This window comes from Haemaphysalis longicornis, unplaced genomic scaffold, assembly GCF_048455015.1.
Source record: "Haemaphysalis longicornis isolate Haplotype H1 unplaced genomic scaffold, Haemaphysalis longicornis Haplotype H1 scaffold_11, whole genome shotgun sequence".
NCBI classification, from domain to species: domain Eukaryota; kingdom Metazoa; phylum Arthropoda; class Arachnida; order Ixodida; family Ixodidae; genus Haemaphysalis; species Haemaphysalis longicornis.
In genome coordinates this window covers 20,780,764-20,803,527 of record NW_027526214.1, presented here as the reverse complement: position 1 = coordinate 20,803,527, position 22,764 = coordinate 20,780,764, and the positions used below count along the sequence as shown (strand labels likewise).

Genomic DNA, 22,764 nt, shown 5'->3' with positions numbered 1-22,764 from the left:
GCACAAGACCGGTATTCCGGAGGTCTTGGGTTCGGATCCCACCTGGCAGGCTTTTTTTCTCCACTTTCTTTTGAAATTCTTAAAATGTTTCAATAATGTACCACACCCTCCGCTTTGTTTTCCGAGGTTTTCTCGACTGCCAATCCTTGTTTCTGTGTTATTTTCAACGAGATCCTCATTTTCTATTGATTCGCTACATGCATAGCGATGGCGTCTGTTCCGGTAGTCTTGGTGCCATAGGTTGCTTAAGAGGGTTCAGAGCAGGTTGACCACTCTGGACATGTCGTAGAAACTCGAGTCACGACCTGGGGGTTAAAAAAAAGATCCCCTTCACCCCGAGTGGTCGGAATAGGACTGGTTACCACCCCCAAGCACAGGAAATAAAAATACCTACCATAAATACCCTAGAAAAGGAAGGGGAAATTGGCCCCACCATATTGCTGGCTACAACCCCCAAGCACAGAAAACAAAAATACCTAACACAAATAGCCCAGAAATTGAAGGAGAAAATTGCCCCGCCGGTAGCGTAGTGGTCATTGCACCAGCAGGGTATTTTGGAGGTGGTGGGTTCCGATCCCACATGGCGAGCATATTTTCTTCACTTTCTTTCTTTCCAATTTCTTAACCTGGTTCAATGATCTACCACATCCTTCCTTTGCTTTCCATGGTTTTCTCGACTGCAAACCCTTGTTTCTGGGTCATATTCAACGAGCCCCTAATATCCTATTCTGTTTCGCTATATGCTAAGCAAGGGCCTCTGTTCTGGCTGTCTTGGTGCATTAGGTAACTTAAGAGAGTTCAAAGCTGGTCGATAACTCTGGACATGTCGTAGTAACTCGAGTCACTAACCGGGGGTTAAAAAGAAGGTCGCCTTCACACCCGGTCTTCCGAATGGCGCTGGCTACCATCCCCAAGCACAGCAAACAAGAATGCCTAACATTAGTAACCCAGAAAGTGAAGGGGAAAATCGCCCTGCCGGTAGCGTAGGGGTCTTTGCACCAGACCGGTATTCTGGAAGTCGTGGGATCGGATCCCAAATTACGGGCCTTATTTCTTCACTTTCTTTCTTTCCAAATACTTAATTTGTTTCAATGATCTACCACATATTTCCTATGCTTTCCGAGGTTTTCTCGACTGCCAACCCTTGTTTCTTTGTTATTTTTAACGAGCCCCTCATTTCCTATTCTGATTCGCCACATGTATAGCGAGGGCCTCTATTCTCGCAGTCTTGGTGCAATAGGTAGCTCTAGAGGGTTCAAAGCTGGTCGACCACCCTGGACAATTCGTAGACACTAGAGTCGCGACACGGTAGTTAAAAAGAAGGTCCTCTTCATTCCGAGTCGTCCGAATGGCGCTGGCTACCACACCCAAGCACAGGAAACCGAAATACCTAAGATAAATACCCCAGAAAGTGAAGGGGGAAATCACCCCACCAGTAGCGTAGTAGTTACCGCACCAGACCGATAGCCTGGACGTCGTCGGTTCGGATCCCACCTGGCGGGCATTTTTTCTTCACTTTTTTTTTCTTTCAAAATTCTTAACCTGTTTCAATGATCTACCAGATCCTCCCTTTGCTTTCCGTGGTTTTCTCGAAGGCCCATCCTTGTTTCTGTGTCATTTTCAACGAGCCCCTTATTTCTTATTCTGATTCGCTATATTTATATAGAGGGCCTCGGTTCTGGTAGTCTTGGTGCCATAGGTAGCTTAAGAAGGTTCAAAGCTGGTCGACCACTCTGGACATGTCGTAGACACTCGAGTCACGACACGGGGGTTATAAAGAAGGTCCCCTTCACCCCGAGTCGTCCGAGTGGCGCTGGCTACCACCCCCAATCACCGGAAACAAAAACACCTAACATATATACCCTAGAAAGTGAAGGGAAAAAACTCCCTGCCGGTAGCGTAGTGGTCATCACACCAGACTGATATTCTGGAGCTTGTGGGTTCTGATCCCACCTGGCGGGCATTTTTTCTTCACTTTCTTTCTTTATTTGCAAATTCTTGATCTGTTTCAATGATCTACCAGATCCTCCCCTGTGCTTTCCGAGGTCTTCTGGACTGCCAACACTTGTTGCTGTGTTTTTTTTATCGAGCCCCTCATTTCCTATTCTGATTCGCTACATCCATAGCGAGGGCCTTTGTTCTGTAAGTCTTGGTGCCATAGGTAGCTTTAGAGGGTTCAAAGCTGGTCGAACACTCGGGACATGTCTTAGACAATCGAGTCACGACCCGGGGGTAAAAAGATGGTTCCCCTCACCCGAGTCGTCCGAATGGCGCTGGCTCCCACCCCAATCACAGGAAACAAAAATACCTAAAGTAAATACCCTAGAAAGTTAAAAGGGAAATCGCCCCGCCGGTAGCGTCGTGGTCACCGCAACAGAACGATATTCTTGAGGTCGCGGGTTCGGATCCCACCTAGTGGGCATCTTTTGTCACTTTCTTTCTCTCTTTCTCAATTTTTAATTGCTTCAATGATCTACCACACCCTCCCCTTTGTTTTCCGAGGTTCTCTCGACTGCCAACCCTTGTTTCTGTGTTATTTTGAACCAGCCCCTCATTTTCTATTCTGATTCGCTACATGCATAGCGATGGCCTCTGTTCCGGCAGTCTTGGTGCCATAGGTAGCTTAAGAGCATTCAAAGCTGGTCGACGACTCTGGACATTTCGTAGACACTCGACTCACGTCCCGGTTGTAAAAAGAAGGTCCCCTTCACCCGAGTCGTCCGAATGGTGCTGGCTCCCACCCCCAAGCACAGAGAACAAAAATACCTAACTTAAATACCCCGGAAAGTAAAGAGGAAAATCGCCCCACCGGTAGCGTCGTGGTTCTCGCAACATACCGATATTCATGAGGTCGTGGGTTCGGTTCCCCACTGGCGGGCATTTTTTCTTCACTTTCTTTCCAAATTCTTATTCTGTTTCAATGATCTACCACATCCTACCCTTTGCTTTCCCAAGCTTTCTCGACTGCCAACCCTTGTTTCTGTGTTAGTTTCAACGGGCCCATCATTTTCTATTCTGATTCGCTAAATGCTTTGCGAGGGCCTCTGTTCCGGCAGTCTTGGTGCCATAGGTAGCTTAAAAGGGTTAAAAGCTGCTCGACCACTCTGGACATGTCGTAGACACTCGAGTGAAGACCGGGGTTGTTAAAAAGAAGGTCCCCTTCACACTGGGTCGTCCGAATGGCGCTGGCTACCACCCCCAAACACAGCAAACAAAAATACCTAACATAAATAGCCCAGAAATTGAAGGGGAAACTTGCCCCGCCGGTAGGGTAGTGGTCATCGCACCAGCAGGGTATTTTGGAGGTGGTGGGTTCCGATCCCACATGGCGAGCATTTTTTCTTTACTTTCTTTCTTTTTTTTCAAATTCTTAACCTGGTTCAATGATCTACCACATCCTTCTTTTGCTTTCCATGGTTTTCTCGACTGCCAACCCTTGTTTCTGTGTCATTTTCAACGAGCCCCTCATATCCTATTCTGTTTCGCTGCATGCTAAGCAAGGGCCTCTGTTGTGGCTGTCTTGGTGCATTAGGTAACTTAAGAGAGCTCAAAGCTGGTCGATCACTCTGGATATGTCGTATTAACTCGAGTCACTAACCGGGGGTTAAAAAGAAGGTCGCCTTCACACCCGGTCTTCCGAATGGCGCTGGCTACCATCCCCAAGCACAGCAAACAAGAATGCCTAACATTAGTACCCCAGAAAGTGAAGGGGAAAATCGCCCCGCCGGTAGCGTAGTGGTCTTTGCACCAGACCAGTATTCTGGAATTCGTGGGTTCGGATCCCAAATTGCGGGCCTTCTATCTTCACTTTCTTTCTTTCCAAATACTTAATTTGTTTCAATGATCTACCACATATTCCCTATGCTTTCCGAGGTTTTCTCGACTGCCAACCCTTGTTTCTGTGGTATTTTTAACGAGCCCCTCATTTCCTAATCTGATTCACCACATGTATAGCGAGGGCCTCTATTCTCGCAGTCTTGGTGCAATGGGTAGCTCAAGAGGGTTCAAAGCTGGTCGACCACCCTGGACATGTCGTAGACACTAGAGTCACGACATGATGGTTAAAAAGAAGGTCCTCTTTACTCCGAGTCGTCCGAATGGCGCTGGCTACCACACCCAAGCACAGGAAACCAAAATACCTAACATAAATACCCCAGAAAGTGAAGGGGGAAATCACCCCACCAGTAGCGTAGTAGTTACCGAACCAGACCGATAGTCTGGACGTCGTCGGTTCCGATCCCACCTGGCGGGCATTTTTTCTTCACTTTTTTTTCTTTCAAAATTCTTAACCTCTTTAAATGATCTACCAGATCCTCCGTTTGCTTTCCGTGGTTTTCTCGAAGGCCAATCCTTGTTTCTGTGTCATTTTCAACGAGCCCCTTATTTCCTATTCTGATTCGCTATATTTATATAGAGGGCTTCGGTTCTGGTAGTCTTGGTGCCATAGGTAGCTTAAGAGGGTTCAAAGCTGGTCGACCACTCTGAACATGTCGTAGACACTCGAGTCACGACCCGGGGGTTAAAAAGAAGGTCCCCTTCACCCCGATTAGTCCGAATGGCGCTGGCTACCACCCCCAAGCACAGGAAACAAACATACCTAACATAAATACCCCAGAAAGTGAATGGGAAAATCGCCCCGCCGGTAGCGTAGTGGTTATCGCACCAGACCGGTATTCTGGAGGTCGTGGGTTCGGATCCCACCTGGCGGGCATTTTTTCTTCACTTTCTTTCTTTCTTTCCAAATTCTTAATCTGTTTCAATGATCTACCACATCCTCCCCTTTGCTTTCCGAGGTTTTCTCGACTGCCAACCCTTATTTCTGTGTTATTTTCAACGAGCCCCTCATTTCCTATTCTGATTCGCTACATGCATAGCGAGGGCCTCTGTTCTGGCAGTCTTGTTGCCAAAGGGAGCTTAAGAGGGTTCAAAGCTGGTCAACCACTCTGGACATGTCGTAGACACTCGAGTCACGACCCGGGGGTTAAAAAGAAGGTCCCCTTCACCCCGATTAGTCCGAATGGCGCTGGCTACCACCCCCAAGCACAGGAAACAAACATACCTAACATAAATACCCCAGAAAGTGAATGGGAAAATCGCCCCGCCGGTAGCGTAGTGGTTATCGCACCAGACCGGTATTCTGGAGGTCGTGGGTTCGGATCCCACCTGGCGGGCATTTTTTCTTCACTTTCTTTCTTTCTTTCCAAATTCTTAATCTGTTTCAATGATCTACCACATCCTCCCCTTTGCTTTCCGAGGTTTTCTCGACTGCCAACCCTTATTTCTGTGTTATTTTCAACGAGCCCCTCATTTCCTATTCTGATTCGCTACATGCATAGCGAGGGCCTCTGTTCTGGCAGTCTTGTTGCCAAAGGGAGCTTAAGAGGGTTCAAAGCTGGTCAACCACTCTGGACATGTCGTAGACACTCGAGTCACGACCCGGGGGTTAAAAAGAAGGTCCCCTTCACCCCGATTAGTCCGAATGGCGCTGGCTACCACCCCCAAGCACAGGAAACAAACATACCTAACATAAATACCCCAGAAAGTGAATGGGAAAATCGCCCCGCCAGTAGCGTAGTGGTTATCGCACCAGACCGGTATTCTGGAGGTCGTGGGTTCGGATCCCACCTGGCGGGCATTTTTTCTTCACTTTCTTTCTTTCTTTCCAAATTCTTAATCTGTTTCAATGATCTACCACATCCTCCCCTTTGCTTTCCGAGGTTTTCTCGACTGCCAACCCTTATTTCTGTGTTATTTTCAACGAGCCCCTCATTTCCTATTCTGATTCGCTACATGCATAGCGAGGGCCTCTGTTCTGGCAGTCTTGTTGCCAAAGGGAGCTTAAGAGGGTTCAAAGCTGGTCAACCACTCTGGACATGTCGTAGACACTCGAGTCACGACCCGGGGGTTAAAAAGAAGGTCCCCTTCACCCCGATTAGTCCGAATGGCGCTGGCTACCACCCCCAAGCACAGGAAACAAACATACCTAACATAAATACCCTAGAAAGTGAATGGGAAAATCGCACCGCCGGTAGCGTAGTGGTTATCGCACCAGACCGGTATTCTGGAGGTCGTGGGTTCGGATCCCACCTGGCGGGCATTTTTTCTTCACTTTCTTTCTTTCTTTCCAAATTCTTAATCTGTTTCAATGATCTACCACATCCTCCCCTTTGCTTTCCGAGGTTTTCTCGACTGCCAACCCTTATTTCTGTGTTATTTTCAACGAGCCCCTCATTTCCTATTCTGATTCGCTACATGCATAGCGAGGGCCTCTGTTCTGGCAGTCTTGTTGCCAAAGGGAGCTTAAGAGGGTTCAAAGCTGGTCAACCCCTCTGGACATGTCGTAGACACTCGAGTCACGACCCGGGGGTTAAAAAGAAGGTCCCCTTCACCCCGATTAGTCCGAATGGCGCTGGCTACCACCCCCAAGCACAGGAAACAAACATACCTAACATAAATACCCCAGAAAGTGAATGGGAAAATCGCCCCGCCGGTAGCGTAGTGGTTATCGCACCAGACCGGTATTCTGGAGGTCGTGGGTTCGGATCCCACCTGGCGGGCATTTTTTCTTCACTTTCTTTCTTTCTTTCCAAATTCTTAATCTGTTTCAATGATCTACCACATCCTCCCCTTTGCTTTCCGAGGTTTTCTCGACTGCCAACCCTTATTTCTGTGTTATTTTCAACGAGCCCCTCATTTCCTATTCTGATTCGCTACATATATATATATATATATATATATATATATATATATATATATATATATTTATATATATATATATATATATATATATATATATATATATATATATACATATATATATATATATATATATATATAGATTGCGACATAGACTGTCTTTGGTTGCCGTAGCAAATAGTAAAAAATGGGTATAGCTTCTACAAAACTGTTTATTGGTCGACGTTTCGATCGGATGCCGATTTTTCTCAAAACAACATATCATTTTTCTGTTCACGTATCTAGAAGCTCGTCGTCCAACGACGCCGAAAAAATACAGAGGGGTGATTTGGGGAGAAAGGCAGCAACAAACACACACTCTCGGCGAGGTGGGGTGAAGTTTTGCAGAAAAGAAAGAGAAAAAAAAACAAGAGAAAGAAAACGCAAAACAAAAACAAATCTAAACATGCAGAAAAGAGAGAGTACACAACTGTTTCAAAACGCTGTCCTCCATCGTTCGTCAGCTTGTAGAACAAGTGACAGGTAGCGCCCGCTTCAGAGGGAGCCGCTCTGCTTAAGAAACGAAAGCACAAAGCAGTAACAGATACGCTCTCACACCCTCACTGGGGGGCACGGAATTCCAATGGTCACTGACAATAGTTGACAAGAAGCGGTCGCAGCCGCACAAATTTCTCAGTGACGCCAACCCTACAAAACAACCAGGAAGGCTCGTTGAGAGTGTTGGTACGATCTCCGCACTGTGCGTCAAATCATGCACGATTCCGCCTACCGGCAGGACGCGCGAGCACCATTCATCATTCTTAGCTCTATTCTTCTGCCCTGTCCAGGCAGCCGACAGGTTCGTCCCTGACCATGAACTAGGGAAAAGGAGCTTAACTAATCCTCTACCGGCACGCGGGAGTCGCGCGGGTCCTTTGTTGGAGTAAACGGCGGCGGGCGCCTCGAGGTTGTTTGTGGCATATGCCGCCTGTGCGGAAACCCCAGGAAGGAAATAAATAAAATAATAATAGCTTGATTACCTGTTTAAACAACACAGAGACTTTCAATTTAGATAGGGTAATATTCTGCAGCCAGATTATCAACAGCATGTAGAGACGGCATAATGCCCTGGCTAACATTCATTCCTGCCTTTACGGTATTGAATTTGCAAATAATGTAAGATTCACGTTGTTGGCGTTCTCTTGTAGTAGAAAATCCACTCTGTAGAAGAGTGACCCTGATGGAGTCGAACGGGTGGTTTTCGGAGTTAATATTTCGTGATAAGGGTACATCCGGGAGTGAACGATCTTGTGCGCGATGGTTGTTGAAGCGCATGCGGAATGCCGTGTCCGTCTGGCCAATGTATTGGATGCCACAAACACCGCACTCCAGAAGGTACACCACATTAGAAGAGTCGCAGTCGAGGGTCGCGTGAATTAGTTGCTTGAAATGGGAGCTGGTGCTTTCTGCCACCGTGGTTGTCTACTTGTGTTTACTTACGCGGCACCGTGTCTTTCCGCATGATCAACACCCACCCTTGGGTGCCCTCTAAGTTTTGGCTTGTACAAGGTCATCTTTAATATTTTTGGGGCGCCTGTATACGACCCGAGGAGGGGTGGTGAAGATTTTCGAAAGCCGTTCACTCTGTTGTAGCATGTTAAAGTGCTTTTTCAAGATTTTGTTTATGTTTGGCGAATTGCCCCCGAACGTCAAAACTAGGTTGCCTCTCCCTTTCTGGTTTAGTTCTTTTTCATGTTGCAGCAACTCTCGGCAATCAAGGTTGACCGCTTTGCAAATAGTGTCGTTGACTATGAGTGGTGGGTATTGTTGCTTCGCGAGTACATTGAGCACGTTTTCTGCTTTTGCCTTGAAGTCCTCGGTACGGGAACAAATTCTAAATAGGTGGGCCTGCGAGTATGGGATACTCGTTTTGCAGGGATGACAACTGTCTAAGTGCAGATACTGCTGCCTATCGGTAGGTTTTTTGTACACGGTACTGATCAGTTCTTCTTTGTGTGTATTTTTATGCACGTCAAGAAAATTGATTTCCGTGGTGGAATAGGTATAAGTGAATGCGATGCTTGGATGGGCCTTGTTGAAACACTCGATGAAGTCGATTAAGTCTCGCTCCGTACCGGTCCAAATAAGAAATACATCGTCCAGAAAGCGTTTGTAAAAGAATGGCTTAATTTCACGGATTAATAGGAATTTTGTTTTGAGATCGTTCATGAATATATTAGTGCAGTTGGGTGCCATTCCAGTACCCATCGCAGTGCCGTTTGTTTGTAGGTAATACTGATTATGGAATTCAAATTTATTTATTTCAGCACAAGCTTGGTCAAAGTTTCTATGATTTGAGGTATTGGCGACTCATGGTCCCGACTTAAGCTATAGGATTCAACCAGGGCTTCAATCCCATCTCGGTGGGGTATATTTGTGTACAGAGAAGTTACATCTAGAGTTACTAGGAAGGCGCCGTCAGGATTTTTATATTGTCGATTTTCTGTAGGAAGTGGTCAGTATTACGAAGATACGCCGAATGGGTTGCGGGTATTTTCTTAATCAGGGAGTGTATGTAGCTTGATAAATGTTCGGTGAGAGTGCCTATTCCCGAAATTATTGGGCTACCAGGGTTCCCTTCTTTATGAACTTTAGGCAGCATGTAAAACCTTCCTGGGTTTGCGTGTGCTGCTGTAAGTGCTTTACTGAGGCGTGGCTCTATTTCCCCAATTTGGACAAGATATTTTAGAGTTGTTATTATTTCCTGATGTTCAACAGTAGGATGCGCGTCAAGTTTTTGGTAGAAAAATTTGTTATTTACCTGACGGTGCCCTTCTTGAATGTAGTCTTGTTTACTAAGTATTACAATACCTCCACCTTTATCGGCCGGTTTTATGGCAATGTCTGTTCTATCACCCAGTGCCTTAAGTGCCTCGCGCTCCTCTTTAGAAAGGTTCTGGGCCCCTTGTTTGCGAGTGTTATAAGCCCGCAGGACGTCTCTTTGAACTGCCTCAATGTACAAGTCCAAGTGTTTTTCCCGCTCTGATTTCGGTGTCCACGACCGCCCTATATTGACGGTGGTTGGGGCAGTGCGCTCTTTGTACGGCTTATCGAAAAATATTCTTCTAGGCGTAAATTCCGGGAAAAAATGTCCACATCTTTCAGCAAGCCAAACTCATTGTATCGGCCGGTACTCTGGCAAAATGTCAGCCAGCGCGAGAATAACGACCACTCATGAATAGTAAGCTGTACCCGGGAGAGGTTAATTATGTTTTCATCTATGTTCTTTTGAGTTTTTGACATTTCTTTCGACTTGCAAGGTCGAATTGGGGGTGTAATTTTGGGATTTATAACGTCCGTGTTCTGCGGAGCTGAATTGATTTGAGAAAACTCGTTTGAGTAGGAAACATCTCCCTTGACAATTTTAAAATTTTGATTCTGTTTATTTCTTCTGTCTTCTTTTCTCAAAAAGTTCCAGTTCGCTGGCCTGTTATTATTCCTAGCACGAAACTCCTCGGCCCTCAGAGATGCGTGTGTATTATCACAATATTCCGCTACGATTTTAGTTAGCTGAAGGGATGCGGATTTAAGAGTTTCGTTCTTATTTTGTGTTTCATGTTTGTAAAACGTATGCATCGATGTTGTTAATGATTGAAGAAGGCCGCGGGGTGCGATCCGAGCCTTTAGATATATTTTGAGTTGACGCACAAGTAGGTCATGGCGCACCCGCTTGTCAATTGTTTTCCTTACCTTAAAAATTAGGCATCAGCAGCTGATCACGCGTGTCATCTGAGGGAGAGAAGGTCGGAACACTGACGCGGCCAGGATGTCAATTCGTGCAAATGCGACGTGCAGAGCCACAGTGTTTTCGGAGATCGTACCTTTTGACGGCGGGATGGCAGGGCTTTTCTCGCTTTCTGGACTGGACTCCACAATCTCGCAGGCTCTCCCGCTCTGCTGGGGGTTAGAAGGTAGCGCCCTCTGAAGGTAGCGCACTCTGAAGCGGGCGCTACCTGTCAATCGTTCTACGAGCTGACGAACGATGGAGGACAGCGTTTTCACAGAGTTGTGTACTCCTCCCTCTTTTCTGCATGTCTAGGTTTGTTTTTGTTTTGCGTTTGCTTTCTTTTGCTTTTTTTTCTTCTCTTTCTTTTTTGCAAACCTTCACCTCACCTCGCCGAGAGTGTGTGTTTGTTGCTGCCTTTCTCCTCAAATCCCCGTCTTTTTTTTCGGCGTCGTTGCACGACGAGCTTATAAATACGTGCACAGAAATATGAAATGTTGTCTTGAGAAAGATCGGCATCCGTTCGAAACTTCGACCAATAAAAAGCTTCGTTAGAAGCTATACCCATTTTTTACTATATATAAATATATACACATATATATATATATATATATATATATATATATATATATATATATATATATATATACGTACGGCAAACCTGGCAATCTCTACCGCAGCTGACATAATAGAACAAGCGGAGCTTTCGAAGTTAATCAATAGGCTTAAGACAGCTGACATATGGAAGTATAATTTGGAGAGGATCAAATACTCTTTAAAGAACGGAGGTAGCCTGAAAGCTCTGAAGAGGCGTCTTGGCGTGGGGAAAATCAGATGTATGCACTTGACGATAAGCAAGGCAATGACATCACAAATGGGGATGAAATAGTCGCAGTTGCGGAGGAGTTCTACAGGGATCCGTACAGCAGCCGGTGCATCTAGGATAATGCCGAACCCGACAGTAGTTCTGAGGAGATAGACATACCCCCCTAACGACTGCAGAAGTATGGAAGGCTTTCAAAGAAATGAAAGGGGGCAAAGCACCTGGTGAGGATCAGATAACAGCAGATCTCTTTAAGGATTGCAGAGAAATCGTACTTGAAAAACTGGCAAACCTGTATACGCAATGCCTAATCACCGCAATGTTACCGGAATCTTGGAAGAACGCGAATATTATCCTAATCCATAAGAAAGGCGACATGAAGCACTTGAAAAATTACAGGCCGATCAGCCTACGGTCAGTCGTCTACAAGGTACCTACGAAGGTAATCGCTAACAAAATTTCTGCAACCTTACATTTCAGTCAACCTAAAGAACAAGCAGGGTTACATAAAAGTTATTCAAAAATGAACCTTATTCACACGATCAATCAGCTGATAGAGATGTGCGCTGAGTATACTGAACACCTATATATAGCCTTCATAGATTATGACAAAGCATTTGACTCCGTCGAATCCCAAGGAGTCATTCAGGCATTGGGGAAACAGGGGGTAGATGAGCATTATGTAAGAATACTAGAGGGTATCTACAATGGGTCCACAGCTACCATCACCCTACATAAGGAGAGCAGTAAAATACGTATACAAGGAGACACAATATTTCTAAAGTTTTTCACAGCATGTTTACAAGAAGTATTCAGACCGTTAGATTGGGAACAGGTGGGAGTAAGGGTTAATGGAGAATACCTCAGCAACCTCAAATTTGCTGATGACATTGCCTTGCTAAGTAACTATTGGGATGAATTGCAAAGCATGCTTTCAGCAATGGACGATCAGAGTAGAACCATAGGCCTGAAAATAATATGCAGAAAACTGAAGTAATGAACAATAACCTCGGGACAGCACAGCGGTTTGAGATACGTCTCGAGTCAGTGGAACTGGTAGACGAATATATCTACTTAGGCCAAGTTGTGACCCCAGATTCCAAAGGTGAGGCAGAGATAATATTAGAAGGATCAGAATGTGGTGGGGTGCATATGGCAGGCATTCTCAGATAATGAATATCAGCCTACCATTGTCACTGAAGAAGAAAGTGTATGGCCGCTGCATCTTACCGGTACTCACATATTGGGCAGAAACTTGGAGGCTCACTAAGAGGGTTCAACTTAAATTGAGAACAACTCAGCGGGCAATGGACGGTAAAATTATCGGTGTAACATTAAGAGACAAGAAGAGAGCGGAGGGTGTCAGGGTATGAACACGTGTTAAGGACATATTAGCAGAGATTAAATAGAAGAAATAGACGTGGGCAGGGCATGTTGCGAAGGCAAGATAACCGCTGGTCATTAAGGGTAATAGAGTGAATCTCCAATGAAGGCAAGCGTTGCAGGGGGCAGCAGAAAGTCAGATGGGCAGATGAGATTAAGAAGCTTGCGGGGATAAACTGGTCACAGTTGGCACATGACCGTCGGAATTGGAGAATAATGGGAGAGGCCTTTGCCCTGCAGTGGGCGTAGATAGGCTGATGATATATATATATATATATATATATATATATATATATATATATATATATATATATATATATATATATATATATATATATATACATATATATATATTTATATATATATATATATATATATTTATTTATTTATTTATTTATTTATTTAAAATACCTTACAGGCCCCTGTTTAGATCATTAAATAAGGGGGGTAACAAAGGAAAGAGTTACAGATCATTCATTACAAAATCACGAGGTAAAAGATCATCAGAACAACTTATGACGACAAGGTTCGCAATACACGTGCAAGATCGAAAACGATAACAAGAAAAGGAGAAGTCAATATCATATCGCACACACGTAAACTGCGCACAAACATTGCAAGTATACTGAACGCTAACACGCTAGTAGGTAAACAGTAGAACAACCAAAGACACCCAAATAAGCGCAGACGAAGTGCACCAATCAGTTTATGCAGTCTCCCGTATGCACATCAGAAGTATAACTGAAAACAAAAACGCAGAACACACTCCCGTGCGTAAAGAGACATTTCCAGCATGAAATGTTCGTACTCAGGCACAATGTGCGAAATTCGCAAAAAAAGAAAGAAAAATAGAAAGCTCAAGCTAAGACCGATTGTTCTGTGATTAGTGATTAGTGATAGGCGTGGGTTCGGTCCTCACTCTGGGCGCGTGTTTTTCTTTCTGTCTTTCTCACGTAATTAATAAAAAAAAGTAACATCACTAATGGTAAAAAATATTCTAACCATTCCCCTATGCCTTCTTTGGCGTTGTAGACTGCCGGCATTTCTTTCTGTATTTCCTAACGAGCCCCTCATTTCCAAACCCTATATATATATATTTATATATATATATATATATATATAAAGCGAATCAGAAAAGTAAATGAGAGGCTTGTTGAAATAAACAGAAGAAAGAATTGGCAGTCAACAAAACTTCGGAAAGCAAAGGGGAGGATGTAGTAGGTCATTGAAAGAGATAGACTTTGGAAAATAGGAAAGCGTAGAAAAAATGCCCGCCAGGTGGGATCCGAGCCCACGACCTCCAGAATATCGGTCTGGTGCGATGACCACTACGCTACCGGCAGGGCTTTTTTAGCGTCCACTTTCTGGGGTATTTATGTTCAGGTGTTGTCGATTCATGCGCTTGGGGGTGGTATATCTATATATATATATACATATATATATATATATATATATATATATATATATATATATATATATATACAGCGAATCAGAATAGAAGATGAGGGACTCGTAGAAATAACACAGAAATAAGGGTTGGCAGCCAAGGAAACCTCGGAAAGTGATGGGGAGGTTTTAGTAGGTCATTGAAACAGATAAAGAAATTGGAAAGAAAGAAAGAAAGCGGAGAAAAAATGCCCGCCAGGTGGGATCCGAACCCACGACCTCCAGAATACTGGTCTGGTGCGACAACCACTTTTCTATCGGCGGGGCGATATTTCCCCCCGCTTTCTGGGGTATTTATCTCAATGTAATTTTTTCCTGTGCTTGGGGGTGGTAGCCAGCGCCACTGTGACTTCTCGGGGTGAAGAGGACCTTCTTTTTTAATCCCCGCGCCGTGACTCGAGTGTCTACGACATGTAAAGAGTGGTCAACCAGCGTTAAAACCTCTTAAGGTCCCTATTGCACCAAGAGTGCCAGAACAGAGGCCCTCGCTATGCATGTTGTGAATCAGAATAGGAAATGAGGGGCTCGTAGAAATAACACAGAAATAGGGGTTGGCAGCCAAGAAAACCTCGGAAAGCAAAGGGGAGGTTGTGGTAGGTCATTGAAACAGATAAATAATTTGGAAAAAAAGAAAGAACGCGGAGAAAAAGTGCCCGCCAGGTGGGATCCGAACCCAGGACCTCCAGAATACCGGTTTATATATATCATATATATATATATATATATATATATATATATATATATATATATATATATATATATATATATATATATATATATATATATATATATATATATATATATATATATATATATATATATATATATATATATATATATATATATATATTTGAGCGGAGTCCGCCGCTCAAACGGCGTCGACGTGGTTGCTAACAAGCCCCCAGCGTGACCCTGCCTTCTTCGCTGGTCTTCGCGGGGAAGATGTCGACGACTGGCTCGAAGAGTTCAACCGCGTCAGCCAGTTTAACCGGTGGGATGACGTTTGCAAGCTGCGCATTGTCCCCTTCTCTCTAAACGAGGTGGCGAAGACGTGGTTCTACAACAACAAAGGACGCTTCGCTGATTGGACCACCTTTACGGATGAGATACGCCAGGCCTTCGGCACCCCGTCTCTTCGCTCCGATTGTGCCAGAAAGAAGCTGAACTCTCGCGTGCAACATCCCGAAGAAACATACATTTCTTACATCGAGGACGTTCTTGCCCTATGCCGCAGGGTGGATGAAAGCATGCCCGAGGCTGACAAGGTGCGCCACATCTTGAAGGGAATTGCTCATTTCGCATTTAGCGCCCTTGCTCTTCAGAACCCCACAAGCGTTAATGATGTGCGAACAACCTGCCTACGTCTCGACCAGTTGCAGTCTCTTCGCTTGCAACCTCAGCCTTCGTCAACTTGCATCGATGGGGACATGGACTTACGTACCCTGATACGTAGTATCCCCTGATACGTAGTATCATCCGTGAGGAGCTAGAAAACCGTACCTCACCGTGCCCCCCACGTGACAACTGTCGCCCGAACGCGTTTTACCTGCGAGACCTCATCAAGGAGGAGCTTGCGTCCATGACGGCGGTACCATCTGTTAACCCCGCCCCTTCTACCTTCCACTCCATGTCATACTGCGATGCCGCTTCGAAACCACCTATGCGAGTGGAAGCTCCCCCGCTACCACCCTCTCCCGGACATCTGACAGCAATTTCAACCGGTCCGTATCCTCAGCCATACTACTCGCACGTCCGTCACGACCGTCAGCTTTTCCCGCGGGACCGCCCCGTCTGCTACTACTGTGGTATTCGGGGCCACATTTCTCGCTTTTGCCGGCGACGCCAACAGGACGAGCGACGAGGTTACGCGCATGATGAACGGGATGACACCCGCTTTGTCTACGGGGCTCGTCGTAATGGGTATGTTTCGCCTCCTCGCCGTCCTTCGCCTCCTCGAGACTCGACCGATATTTCTTATAATCGCGCGGCACGCGGCACTCACTGTCGCCTCTTCGACATGCTTCCCGTCCCACTGATCAGGCTTCGGAAAACTAGCGCCTGCAGTTTTTGGAGGGGAAACTGCATTGCTCCGAGAAACCAGAACTCCTCCGGACCGTCCGTCGAACATTTTATCCGTAGAAGTGGAAGGGGTGTGTATTGATGCGCTTGTGGATACGGGAGCCAGTGTTTCGGTTATAAGTGCTCAGTTGAGTTCCCGCCTGAGAAAACTTAGAACTCCCTATACCGGTCCGTCTTTACGAGAAGCAAATGGTGATAAGATTCGCCCCTCTGGATACTGTACAGTGCGTGTTATGATTGACGGGCTTCTACATCACATTCAGTGTGTGGTGCTGACTCTATGTGCTTATGAAATCATTCTGGGTTGGGACTTTTTATCAGCATCGTCCGCGGTAATTTCCTGTCGACAACCGGCTATTCACCTCACCGGGAAAGCAATTGCCAGTGTGTCAGATGCGCCAATACAGCGGTTGGTAGCTACCGAAGATTGTGTTCTGCCTCCCGGTGAAGAAACTGTATTTTTTGTGGCCTGCGACAATATCGCCGACGGGGATGTCTTTGTCATACCAGCTGGCAGCTTCGCTTGTAAAGGAGCCATAATACCCCCATGTCTCGTTCGCTTTTCGCGGGGATCAGCTCTAATCGCCGCATTGAATGTTGCCTCTGAGCCGATTCTCCTTCCACAAGGCATTATCATTGCCACTATTTCCCAGGACGACGTTTCCTCTCCAGCACTTTGCCCTCTTGTGTCAGTGCAGTGCGCCTGTAATCCAGAGCTTACGGTCTCGTGCCTTACTTCTACCATCAGCCCTGAGCTCAGCTTGGAAAAGAGGGAAGCGCTCCTCGCTCTGCTTACGGAACACAAGGCCTTATTCGACTGCCACTCTTCCACTCTTGGACGGACATCAGCGGCAACTCATTGTATAGAAACACACGGTTCGTGTATAATTCGCCGTCGTCCCTACCGCGTTTCGGCCTCAGAACGCAAAATTATTCAAGACAATGTTGACGATATGCAGAATTGCTTGGGTTTGGGCGAGTTGGTTTTCCATATCGACTTGAAATTTCAGCTTGAACAAAAAACGATAGGACTTAGCAGCACTGTGTCCGTGTTTCCTTCCTAAGTCCTATCGTTTTTTGTTCAAGCTGAAATTTCAAGTCGAGTTGACGATATGCTTCAGCGGGACATTATTCGCCCTTCTGGAAGCTCCTGGTCATCACCGGTTGTTCTGGTCCGCAAGAAAGACGGCTCCGTGCGCTTTTGTGTGGACTATCGGGCGCTTAACAAAATTACTAGAAAAGACGTTTACCCCATGCCCCGTATTGATGACGCTCTGGACACTTTGCACGGCGCCGAATACTTCTCGAGCCTTGATCTTCGATCGGGATATTGGCAAATCCCTATGAATGAATCAGACAAAGAAAAAATAGCTTTAGCAACACCCGATGGCCTTTACGAGTTTAATGTCATGCCATTCGGACTGTGCAATGCTCTAGCCACCTTTGAGCGCATGATTGACACCGTCCTGCGTGGATTAAAATGGAAGATCTGTCTTTGTTACCTTGACGACATCGTTATCTTCTCGTCCACGTTCGATGAGCATCTTAAACGTGTTGACGAAGTATTAACCTGCCTCCGCAACGCTGGTCCTCAGCTCAACACCAAAAAGTGTCGATTGGCCAGAACCTCCATCAAAGTCCTGGGCCACGTTGTAAGCAAGGATGGAATACACCCGGATCCGGACAAGATCAACGCTGTTCTTAACTTCTCTCGGCCGCTCCGTCAAAAAGAACTTCGCAGTTTTCTTGGATTGGCTTCTTATTTCTGTCGCTTCATTCGCAATTTCGCAACAATAGCCTCGCCCCTGAACAAACTATTGACATCCGGAACCCCATTCCTCTGGACCGAAGACTGCGAAACAGCTTTCAAAACCCCCAAACAAGCTCTCACATCTGGACCTGTCCTAGGCCATTTCGATGAGTCGGCACCGACAATTCTCCACACTGATGCCAGTGGGCATGGTCTTGGTGCGGTCCTTCTGCAGTGCAATGATTCGTCATTGGAGCGCGTCATCGCGTACGCCAGCCGCACTTTGACACCCGCTGAGCAGAACTACACAATTACTGAAAAAGAATGCCTCGCGGTTGTCTGGGCTGTGCAAAAATTTCGCCCTTATTTGTACGGGCGCCACTTCTCCGTAGTGACAGACCACCATGCGCTTTGTTGGTTATCCTCGCTCAAAAATTTATCGGGACGCCTTGGCCGCTGGGTTCTCCGTTTACAGGAGTACGATTTTACGGTGACTTACAAGACGGGAAAGACTCACAATGACGCTGACGCCCTGTCCCGTTGCCCACAGCCGCCCCCCGAGGATACCATGTCCCCTGCCATCTCTTCACCGACGCTGACAATGGCGCCTTTGTGCACAACAGAACAAGATATTCCATCAAACCTTGTATCTCTTCAACGAACGGACTCGTACTGCCGACACCTCATGGAACAACTCGATGGTTCTGCTTCACCACCTAATGGCCGCTCCCGCCGCCAACTAAACAAATTTCGCCTCTTGAATGGTGGAGCGGTTTACCGTCACAATTACCACCCTACCGGCGACAGGTGGGTTCCAGTCATCCCTCGCGGTCTTCGGAACCAAATCCTGGAAGTCTTTCACGATGACGCCATGCCATCTTGCGTTCAACAAAACTTACGACCGCATTAGGAGCCGGTTCTTTTGGCCAAGCCTTTCCACCAGCGTCGCAAAATATGTTGCATCATGTCCTGCCTGTCAGCGTCGTAAACGCTCAACCTCAGCCCCTGCAGGGATGCTACAGCCGCTGCCTTGCCCTCCTGCTCCATTCGAAGTCATTGGCATCGACCTATATGGACCTTTGCCTTCTACTTCAACTGGCCATCGCTGGATTGTGACTGCTGTAGATCATTTGACTCGATTCGCCGAAACTGCTCCTCTGCGTACCGGCTCCGCTTCCGAAGTCGCAGATTTTTTTCTGCAAGCCATCTTTTTACGTCACGGACCACCTCGCACTCTTTTAAGTGACCGAGGACGCACATTCCTCTCAGCAGTCATTGCGGAAGTTCTTCGGACTGCCGGTACCATTCACAAGACCACTTCAAGCTATCATCCTCAGACAAATGGCCTGACAGAACGCTTTCATCGTACTCTGTCTGATATGATTTCTGTGTATATCAACCCCGACCACAGAAACTGGGCCGCCATTCTTCCCTTTGTAACATACGCCTACAACACTGCTGTTCAAAGTACCACTGGATTTTCACCGTTTTTCCTCGTGTATAGCCGGCACCCCCCATCTGTTCTGGATGCATCTTTCTTTTCCTGCCCGGTTTCTCCAACAGTTACCATGAGAGATCAATTTGTTTCTCGTGTCGCGCATTGCCGGAACCTCGCCCGATTGAACACTGAGTCCTGCCAGAATGACCGGATGTCTCGGTACGATACAGATCGCCGGGACGTCACCTTCGAACCAGGAGACGAAGTGTTGCTTTCCACACCTCTACGTGCTCCAGGACTATGTGAAAAGTTTATGCCACGATTCATTGGCCCGTATACAGTCCTTCAGCGTACCTCTCCAGTGAACTACTTAGTTACTCCTACGTGTGGTGTCACTGACCGTCGGTGCCGTGGCGTTGAGACTGTGCATGTTTCGCGTCTAAAACGATTTCTTCGCCGATCGCCATCCCTTTGACTTGCGGCCAGGTTGGCCCCTTCGACCGCCGGGGAAGTTAGTGTGAGCGATGTTTTCATACCAATCGCTACAGTGGTCATTCTCCCCATTCATAGCATCTAGAAACACTCCCATCATCAGCATCATCTTCATTCACGGGCCACCGGCTGCCACCCTGATATCCCGTGCCTGGTGCGACCGTCATCTTCGTCGGAGTCTCTGCGGGTTGTTCCTTTCGCGAAGCCGGAATAAACGGTCTGCGCTTCCCCGTGACTTTGCCTTTCAATATATATATATATATATATATAAGATAAACGGTTAGGCTAGTGAAGGTTAACATTAAAAAGGGGCGCAATAAAAACATAAGTGTACTTCGAAAACATTACTTTACATCGACGTTTCGGACGGGGACCGTCCTTTATCAACAATATATATTTTACAGAATGGAAGCGGTTTATATACAGTTCAGGCACTTGTGGTTCCGGGCGGTGACGTACGTTTAAGATTGGAAGCGATGAGGAAGAGAGAAAAGCGCATTGAAACATGAGAGAAAACGCCAGCAATAAGGAACCACAAAGTAGAAAAGCATAAATATGTGAGAGAGGGGGATGGAAAGGCAGCGGTGCGGACGGGCAAACTTAAAAGAACCGAGAGGACACGACAAACAGAAGCTTAGGAGCGATGGGAGACACATAATTGCGTGGTCGACAGGGATGGCCGACAGGGGCGGCGAGTTGTACCTGCCCGTGGCCATCGCCGGCGAACAATATGCAAGAGGTGTTGTATGTGCGCGCGATTCCAAGACTCCCGTGCGGGGAGCGGGTGTTTTTCGTCGCCCCTTAAAGACGCACCGCCATCCACTTCCCCCCACCAATCCAGCTCAGTTCGCGGAAGCCGTAATGTGTCGCCGTGTCGGAGAAACCTGTGAAGAAACAGGCCGCCCCCAGTCTCGCCCGCGAGAAGATAATTCAAAAGTCCGAATGAGAGTTATTATGCTGTGTGAGGAGACATGAATCACGTTGCATGCAGAGACAGCGAGAACAGTAAGTCATCGTGGCTCCTCGGAAGGGTCCATATAGAACTCCTCGGCTTAAATTGTTTTGCCTATCTTTAAGTTCATACATCTGATTTTTCCCCGCGCCAAGACGCCTTTTCACTGCTTTAACGCTACCTCCTCTCTTTACAGCGTATCCGATCCTATCCATATTATACTTCCGTCTGTCAGCTGTCTTACGCCTATTGATTACATTCGAAAGCTCCGCTAGTTCTATTCTGTCAGCTGAGGTAGAGATTGTCATTTTTTGCCTTTTCTTAATTAGATCTTTTGTCTCCTGTGAACGTTTACCAGTATCCTGTCTAGCCATAGTGCACCCGACTTCTACTGCACACTCCGTGATAATGAGTATAAGGTTGCCGCTGGATTCCTGCGTCGTAATCTCGGCTTCATTATTAAGAGCTGAATATCGGTTTTACAGTGCAATTCCGAATTATCCTGCTTTACGTCTTACTGTTAGCTCATTATTCGGCTTCTTTCATGCTAGCTTGATGCGGTCCCTTATTGTGGGCACTACACCTTACCCGTCCGAGCACTTCCACATCCTGCACGACGGCAGGGTTATCGCATAATATGAGGTCCTATTTATTTTTAAGCTCCCCATTCGGGCTCATCCAGGTCCACTTCCGACTATCCCGTTTACAGAAGAAAGTAGTCATTATGGGTAAGTTATTCCGTTCTGCAGACTCAACTAGTAGGTCCCCCCTGCTATTTCTACAGCCCAGACCATAGTTCCCAACTGCCTTGTCTTCAGCCTGATTCGTGCCTACTTTAGCATTGAGGTCCCTATAACTACGGTATACGGTGTTTTTACTTTACCAATTGCCGATTCCACATCTTCATAGAGGTGTTCTACTACTTGGTAATCGTAGCTGGATGCGGGCGCGTAGCCCTTCACCACCTTGAGCTTGTGCCTCTTATTGAGCCTCACTACAAAACCTGCTGCCCTTTCGTTATAGCTATAGTATTCTTCTATGTTGCCTGCTATGCTTTTATTGACGAGAAATGCCACTTCCTGTTCTCTTCTGTCCTCAGAAGCCCAGTAACAAAAGACGTGTCCATTTTTCAGCACCGTAAATGCATCGCCCGCCCTTCTAACCTTGCTAAGCCCTATTGCATCCCATTTAATGCCCTCTAATTATGCGAACAACACCTCTGGACTCGCTTCGCTGGATAAGATACGCGCGTTAAATGTTGCCAAGTTCATATTCCACTGGCGGCCTGTCCGGATCAAGGGATTCTTAGCACCCTCTGCTGCATGAGAGGTCTACCCGCCGCCGTGGTCAGTTGCTTCGCAGCCGCTGGGGACTGAGGGCAGAGGGTTATTTGGGGTATTCATGGGAGGTTGTGGCCGTTACTACACCAGGGTGTCCAATACTGCTCTGGTGAGGGGGTGCATTACCGGCAATGGTCGCCGTGGTCAGGCCGCTCCCCAAGCCCTTTGTGCAGTTCCATCAAAACGCGTATTTTATTACTTTTTTCAATCCGGTGGGAAATATCCAGCACCGGAATTCGAACCACGGTCCTTCTACACGCGAGGCGCCTGCTCTACGTCTACGCCATCGCTGGTTCCCATGGTTGCCATCGTTGATATATATATATGTAAATATGTATATATAGTAAGATAGGTCGGCAGTCTACAACGACAAAGGAGGCGTAGGGAATTTGTTAGGATTTTTTAACTTCGGGGATATGACGTTATCATTTTTTATTATACAAAAAAAGGAAGAAAGAAAGAAAGAAAAACACGCACCCAGAGTGGGAACCGAACCCACGCCTTTCGAATAGATCTCATATGCCCTACCAACTGGGATATCTGGGTCACTGTGTTCTCCTTCACTTTCAAGGGTATTTATATCTACCAGAACTGTATCTGAC

General features: G+C 46.4%; 1 non-coding gene across 1 annotated transcript; it reads right to left on the bottom strand.

Annotated features, from left to right (window-relative positions):
• Positions 1-13,935: 13,935 nt before the first annotated feature.
• Trnai-gau (transfer RNA isoleucine (anticodon GAU)) lies at positions 13,936-14,008 on the bottom strand. The gene has a single exon. It is a non-coding gene; the product is annotated as a tRNA-Ile (tRNA).
• Positions 14,009-22,764: the final 8,756 nt, after the last annotated feature.